The 7,607-nt window shown below is 34.3% G+C and overlaps 1 protein-coding gene across 2 annotated transcripts in view; it reads left to right on the top strand.

The window, feature by feature from the left end:
- Positions 1-7,607, top strand: part of LOC117123699 (alpha-N-acetylneuraminide alpha-2,8-sialyltransferase-like) — a 44,492-nt gene that overhangs the window by 5,921 nt on the left and 30,964 nt on the right. The window lies entirely within an intron of this gene.

Below are 7,607 nucleotides of genomic sequence, written 5' to 3'. Positions count from 1 at the left end.
ACACTGAAGAGGAACGCAGGCGCGTTCGAAATATTTGTTTATTAAAATTGTATGTTCCAAGAGTCAACGACTAACATCGATTTATTCTGTGTTAAAAACTATTTCCGATTATCTATGTGGAGCAAATGAAACCATAGCATACGTTGACATAATAGAGACATAAAATTTACACGTATGGTTACAAATTCAACATTTTATTGCACTACAGGCTGTTTCATGAGGTACTTCCTCCAATCGTCGGGTGCTAGGCTCTGGATCAGTTAGGTGCAACATATATATATTGTCTGCGGCAACACCTACCCATCCACCTTATATAAACTTATAGTAATTCAGAAGAAGGCTATCAGGATCATATCATGCGGAGTATTGTATTTGCTTGCGAATTATTGTTACAATATAGTTTAATTTATCGATCAACTGAAATCAAAGAATAGCCTCTGTGCTTATTGTATGATTACATGCTAAATCTGATATTAAGGTGTCAATTTCACACTTTTGGTTAGTGTCCCCACCCCTTTAATAAGGGTACCCTATTCACGGACATGACTATTTGGGGACATTTTGTTTGGTCCCGAATGTGTCCCCTTATACTAATAGGGGTTCTACTGTAATTTCATTTAACCTATGCAAAATATCCAACAATGAGATATTGTCAACAGATGGGTGTGTTCTCGAACTCTGGGATGCACTTTCACACAGTCTCAGGGGTTAATACGGTAACGATGGTAATTATGAGGATAATGATGACATAGGCTGTGCAATAGTTTTGTGAGTGATGGAAGGACTAATGACATCAAAATAAGCCCATCATAAGTGAGACCAGAGCAAGGAAGATCTTTTTTGAGAAGTGGAGAATGGGGTGGGGCAATTCGTGAGTCCACACCCATCTCTCCACCATGGTAAGGTACGACTATTTTAAGAAATAGAACCATGGCGGAAATGACACTCTTATATAGGCCCTATATATAGCAAAACCCCTCATCATCACATCAACAATATAGATAGTCAAAATGAAACTTCAACAAATTCTTCAAGATTTTTTTTTATCAGAAAACTTTTTCAATTGTTTGGCATAACATTACAAAATTGTACACAGCGGCGCGCATAGAGCTGCTGCAGAACGCACTTAAAATCTGGGTCATTTATACAGGTCATTTCAACAATTTCAAGGCATACACTTTACAGAGGATCATAAAGGTTCTGTAGTCGGGTGCAGGGAAAAGGCCTTTGCAAAAAGAAAAAAAAAGCACACTTGATGTTGTGGTAGAGTAATTTGGAGGGGGTCATGGGCCCTCCACTTGAAAATTTTTGTTTTTGTAGATGCTCGGAAATGCGTTTTCCTGCCTAGTCAATGTGATGTGGTAGGCCTATGATATTCACAAGCGCGAGGATTTCTGGATGAATTTTAATTAATTTTGTTGGGTTTCAATTATGGCAATTGTTTTTGTGAGAGCAGTTTGAGATTATTTTTCTTAGGACAAAATTATGCTAAATTTGCCAAAATTATGTCTAGCACATAATATGCTGGATCATAAATGGGTCTAAATTATGCCAGATAGCATAATTATGTCAGGTCTCTGTTCACTATGAAGATGCCTGAAAATTGTTGAAATGAACTGCATAAAATTAAAGAGCATCTTATCGGATTGGATTGGATTGCATTATTTGGTGTAAACACCAAGGATAGCCCACGAAAGTCTAGAAGAAGACTTATTTCTAGTGGGGTCCTTCTGGTGGTGATTGGGCAGTACACCGGGAGACAATCCCCTATAAGAGTGTACTGCGTTCTTTAACATGGGCATAACGCACATGGGCCATAACGCACACGGGGCCAACGGCTTAAACGTCTCATCCGAAAGACAATGCGCTATTGTAACTTGTATTTCAGCCCTTTAGCTGAAACACAGGGAGAGGCAGCGATGGGAATTGAACCGGGGACCTAGAGTTCAACGCACGGTTCAACCATAGAGAAAATAGAACAGATGGTTCAACGCACACACAGCGGCTACCATCAGATTAGCCGACTGAGCTAAGCTGCTCTCTTATAAAAAGATACCGGTATCTCTGCCCATACATACATCTGAATTACCCATAATTAATACACGACTCGAGTGCGCGGACCTTTATGATTTGAGAAGTATGAGAAAAAGCGTGTAAAGATAATATTGGTTTCTGCATATGAAGTAGGTAGTTACGAGTAATGTAAATACATCAAAGACAGTTAAGTTTTATTTTCTATGCTTAATCACAGAGATTATTTAGATCCCTATGATTTCCGAAAGTCGCTGAAAAAAGGTCATAAGAAATTTGTTGCCGCTCCATTTTGACTATAATGGGGATGTGATGCCTGAATTTTACTATGTAGGTCTACGGGTAAGAAATATTATTTTCGGCCATCTAGAGGGTAATAAACCCTCATATTTTAGCCATTATTTCATTAGTGACAAGATTATTCAGACTGTTAATTAACCCATGATTTCTCGTAGTAATTAAGTGACCGTCACTATGGTAACTTTTCATTTATTTTATCGATTATTTCGTTCTTAATTGGTTCACTTCTTATTTGTCCTTTGTGTGCACTCTCAAAACAAGGACGCAATCTGTCGACTGATGTATGAATAACGCATTTTATGTGTGATCACTGTGACCGTAGACCTGCGTATAGTATAGCCACACAGTATAAATAATAGCAATACAGTAGTATAAATGATAGTGATAATGGCTTCTATTCAGTAACCTACCACCCTAGTTAACTTTTTTCATCATCATCATCATCATCATCATCATCATCATCATCATCACTGTCATCACCATCATCATCATCATCATCAGGTCCAACTGCCTCAGTCCAACCATGGTGAGGCTGAGGTAAGAAAAAAATTATGATTATGGCACCTCAGAAGGCCGGAAATGGCATCCTCAGATTTAAATTTGAATATAATTTTCTGTTTTCTCCATTTTTAAAATCATTTTGAAAACTTTAGGAGGGTGGAGGGCCCGTGCCGGCTCGGCTTCGCCACTGTGTAATATAACATTTGACCTAGCCTATCATTTTGTTTAACAAATGAATAAATCGTAATGTCAAGCGAAAAGGTTTTCACTACAGCTTTTATTATACGATGTAATCTAAATTTTGAAGTTAACCTTCAGAGAAGTTTATTTTAATAAATGGCCTGAGTTTCTGGTGCTGTATCCGTGTCGGTCGATTACCATTTCAATTTCGTTGCATAGTCGTGAAGGTGCAGTGCCGTGAAAACATTTATACATTAAACATGCAATAGCATAATTTCGTCTTTTTTCTAATATGTTCCATAACAGGTTATTAATGATATCTTCGTCATGTATTGTATTATAATCAAAGTTATTAGTAACTATACGTGCTGCCCTTTTTTGCAGTCGGTGGATTACTGTTTTATCTTTATTGCTACTATTTCCCCAAACTGAAATACCATAATCCATACATGGCTGGATTGTTGTTAGATATACTGTAGTTTTGTTAATAAACTTATATTTAAAGTGTAGGTTTGTTTCGAGAGTAGCAGTTTAGCACTTGCATATCGTCTTATCTCTTTAATATGATGTTCCTATGTTAAATTTTCATCAATTTCTTGTGATATCTGGTGTACGTTTCCACGCACTGGTTTCTAAGACGAATGCTAAGCATAGGCCTATGAGGTGGAATAAAGTGTTTGTTCTTTTATTAACATACTTTTAGTTTTGTCCGTCTTAATTCTTAATTATATTGTACCATTCCTGAACATTATTAACTGTGAGTTGGAGGTTAACATTTATTTCGTCAATCATTTTTCCTGACACATAAAAAATGTCGTCACCATATATACCGGTAGCCTACAGCAAGAACGATGAGTTACAGATTGCAATATGTCGTAAATGAAAATAAGGAAGAGAACAGGACCTAGGCCACTACCTTGCGGGATTCCTGCAATTTCAATGTCTTTTTCCTTAATACGGTATTTCCATATTTATTTACCTCGTTATTATTTATCCATAACTGTATAGTTTTTGTAGCAAAAGAGCGTGATCTACGGTACCGAAGCATTTTGAAATATCTAAAAAGCATGTTCCAATCATTTCATGTTCATTTTAAGCGATTCTATACATTCGTCAACAACCCTATGTAAGCACGTGATTGTTGAATGCTCTTTGCTAATCGCATATTGTTCTACATTTATTAAATTATGTAAATTCAGCAATACAATTTTCTGTATTTTTATATGGACAAATAACATTTCTCGAATCTTGAATCTTGAATCTTTGGATAATCGGTTAGTTGAATCTGTATAATTTTTTTCTAATATCTTTGATATGTGACATACTACCGAAAGGTTTATAGCTACGGTACGTAACCGGTCTTTGTTCCCGTCCCCTAGTATATGCCTATTGGTGTTACTAGTTCTTGCCATCTTTCAATCAGCAGGGATTTCTCCGTTCATTAACGACATATTGTAAATCTTATAAAGAGAATCTGATATGTACGTTGATGCCATTCTTAACAGTTTACTATCACAAAAGAAATGAACGCAACTGAAAGGAACTGACCGCAACTGAGAGGAACTGACAATCGCGCATATTTGTCGACATGAGTCAAGTTGAGTTGAGTTCCTTTCAGTTGCCCATGTTCAACTTTTTGCGGAACTGAAAGGAACTGAAAAAAAGCGCGAAAAAATGCTGATTCGGAACTCAAAGGAACTGAAAACGTTGATCCTGATATTAATCGTAATCAAGATGCATTAACTGAAAAAAGATATTATATTACAATGTTTTTTTAATGGCAGATTACTTTATTCTTTGTTTTAAAAAATATAGGCCATAGGCCAGATTTTTATTCTAACACATTAACAAATAGGCCTAGGCTAGGCCTAATAATAATAATAATAATAATAATAATAATAATAATAATAATAATAATAATAATAAGAATAAGAATAAGAATAAGAATAAGAATAAGAATAAGAATAATAATAATAATAATAATAATAATAATAATAATAATAATAATAATAATAATAATAATAATAATAATAATAATAATAATAAGAATAAGAATAAGAATAATACAGCATATACTTACCATATTCTATCTAGCCTAGGCTAGGCCTAGAGTGTAGAAAAAAGGCAGGCTTCCTATGCCAGGCCTACTACCCTACGTCTAACTCTACGTACGACGAGTAAAGACTTGACAACTAACTGGCATGCAGATCTCACTTCCAAAATCCATTTTTACGAATTATAAATAATCCAGTAATTCTTGGGAGTGTGCATTGTTTTTGAAGTTAGTTTTGTACAAATTCTAACAGTAGAACATTTATCTAGGGCCTAGGCCTGTCTCTTATACACATCTAGATGTGTATAAGAGACAGGTGTACGTTTCCACGCACTGGTTTCTAAGACGAATGCTAAGCATAGGCCTATGAGGTGGAATAAAGTGTTTGTTCTTTTATTAACATACTTTTAGTTTTGTCCGTCTTAATTCTTAATTATATTGTACCATTCCTGAACATTATTAACTGTGAGTTGGAGGTTAACATTTATTTCGTCAATCATTTTTCCTGACACATAAAAAACGTCGTCACCATATATACCGGTAGCCTACAGCAAGAACGATGAGTTACAGATTGCAATATGTCGTAAATGAAAATGAGAAAGAGAACAGGCCATAGGCCAGATTTTTATTCTAACACATTAACAAATAGGCCTAGGCTAGGCCTAATAATAATAATAATAATAATAATAATAATAATAATAATAATAATAATAATAATAATAAAAATAATAATACAGCATATAATTACCATATTCTATCTAGCCTAGGCTAGGCCTAGAGTGTAGAAAAAAGGCAGGCTTCCTATGCCAGGCCTACTACCCTACGTCTAACTCTACGTACGACGAGTAAAGACTTAACAACTAACTGGCATGCAGATCTCACTTCCAAAACCCATTTTTACGAATTATAAATTCTTGGGAGTGTGCATTGTTTTTGAAGTTAGTTTTCTACAAATTCTTTAACAGTAGAACATTTATCTAGGGCCTAGGCTTAGGCCTAGGTGAAGAAAAGCTAAGTCCCTTTTTCAGAAAGTCCCTCTGCAGTGTAGTGTTCAATTATGAATTCTATCAAAAGTATGCTGCTGCATTCGCGTAATATTAAATTAATACATTTTTATAACATATTTGACAGCTGATTCATGTAAACATTGTCACGTATAAAATGCATTCGTGTATACTTGTTGTTTTTGTTTTTGTTTTTTCATATAGAAAAAGACCTTTCTTGTTTTAATTGTTCCACCAGATTTTGCATGAACCCATTTCAAATATACCAATATGCGATACACTTTTCTAAATTAAAAAATAAAGAGTAGATAAACTTCAAAAATAATTTTATTATTTTTAACCACACATCTAATCTTACAAGCATTCAAACATTTATTTGCAGTTGATGAGATTTCGAAGAAAATGAAATCTTTAAAACTCAATTCTGTCGACTAATCAAACAGGCACCATTTGTTTCGGTTGCCGGTCGACATTTTCAAAACAAAAAAATAAAGTAGATACACTTTTTCAAATAATTAAATGTCTTAATAAAAACATTACAGACATTTTGCAGTTGATGGGATTTCGCGGGGAAAATGTTTTTAGTCAATAGTTCCTTTCAGTTGCCAGTCGACATGAGCCAAGTTCCTTTCAGTTCCTTTCAGTTGCTCAAAGTCGACATGAGTTCAGTTGCGTTTAGTTCCTTTCAGTTGCGCGGAGCGCTGTCGACGAGCTGAGTTGAGTTGAGTTGAGTTGAGTTCCTTTCAGTTCCGTGTCGAACTGAGCCTGCCTTAAGTGTTATTTTGTTTTGTGCTTGTCTGACAGTTTCTTTACATGATCTCGTTGGTACATCAAATGAATAATATCCGGTGTTATCCATTGTGATAGGCTATTTTTTTACTCTCATTTATTTATATGGAGCATGTCAATTACATATGTCTATGAAGGAATTTTTCCATTTGTTCCAGACAGAGTTAATATTTTCATTGCCAGTTAGAGAATAAATTCTATACTGTTAGTCTCAAAAGTGCTGCTGTCACTTATTTTATACAGTTATAATAAGTCATTCATTTCGTAATTTGTTTAAAATTCTTTTTTAAAAGTTATATATCAAAATCTTTAAAATTTCTAAATGTAATTGTTCTATGCCTAGTTTTCTCGTTTCTATATTCAATACATTGTGTAGACTAATGAATGGTCGCTTAGTGCTAAATGTGCAACTCCATTGAGAACATGACGTTCTGGTATCGATGAAAAATGATCTCGATACAAGTAGCTGATGTTTGTGTAAGTGTAGTTTTTGGGTTAGTTCGAACATATTTTCTAGTTTATTAATTGGATTTTTGTGAAGGTCAATACCAAAAATATAATCAATGTTGAAATCTCATAACAAAATTATTTCCTTATTTTCATTTCAGACATTTTCTAGCATCATAATAATAATAGGTCGATTTATAAGGCGAAAAAAAACAAGGTCTCGTAAGCACATAATAATAATAATAATAATAATAATAATAATAATAATAATAATAATAATAATAATAATAATAATAATAATA

The sequence above is a fragment of the Anneissia japonica genome, unplaced genomic scaffold, assembly GCF_011630105.1.
Source record: "Anneissia japonica isolate Jap-2015-1 unplaced genomic scaffold, ASM1163010v1 scaffold287714_len2871179_cov188, whole genome shotgun sequence".
Classification (NCBI taxonomy): domain Eukaryota; kingdom Metazoa; phylum Echinodermata; class Crinoidea; order Comatulida; family Comatulidae; genus Anneissia; species Anneissia japonica.
The sequence above is the reverse complement of the archived record's forward strand: the minus strand, read 5'-3'. Positions and strand labels throughout refer to the sequence as shown.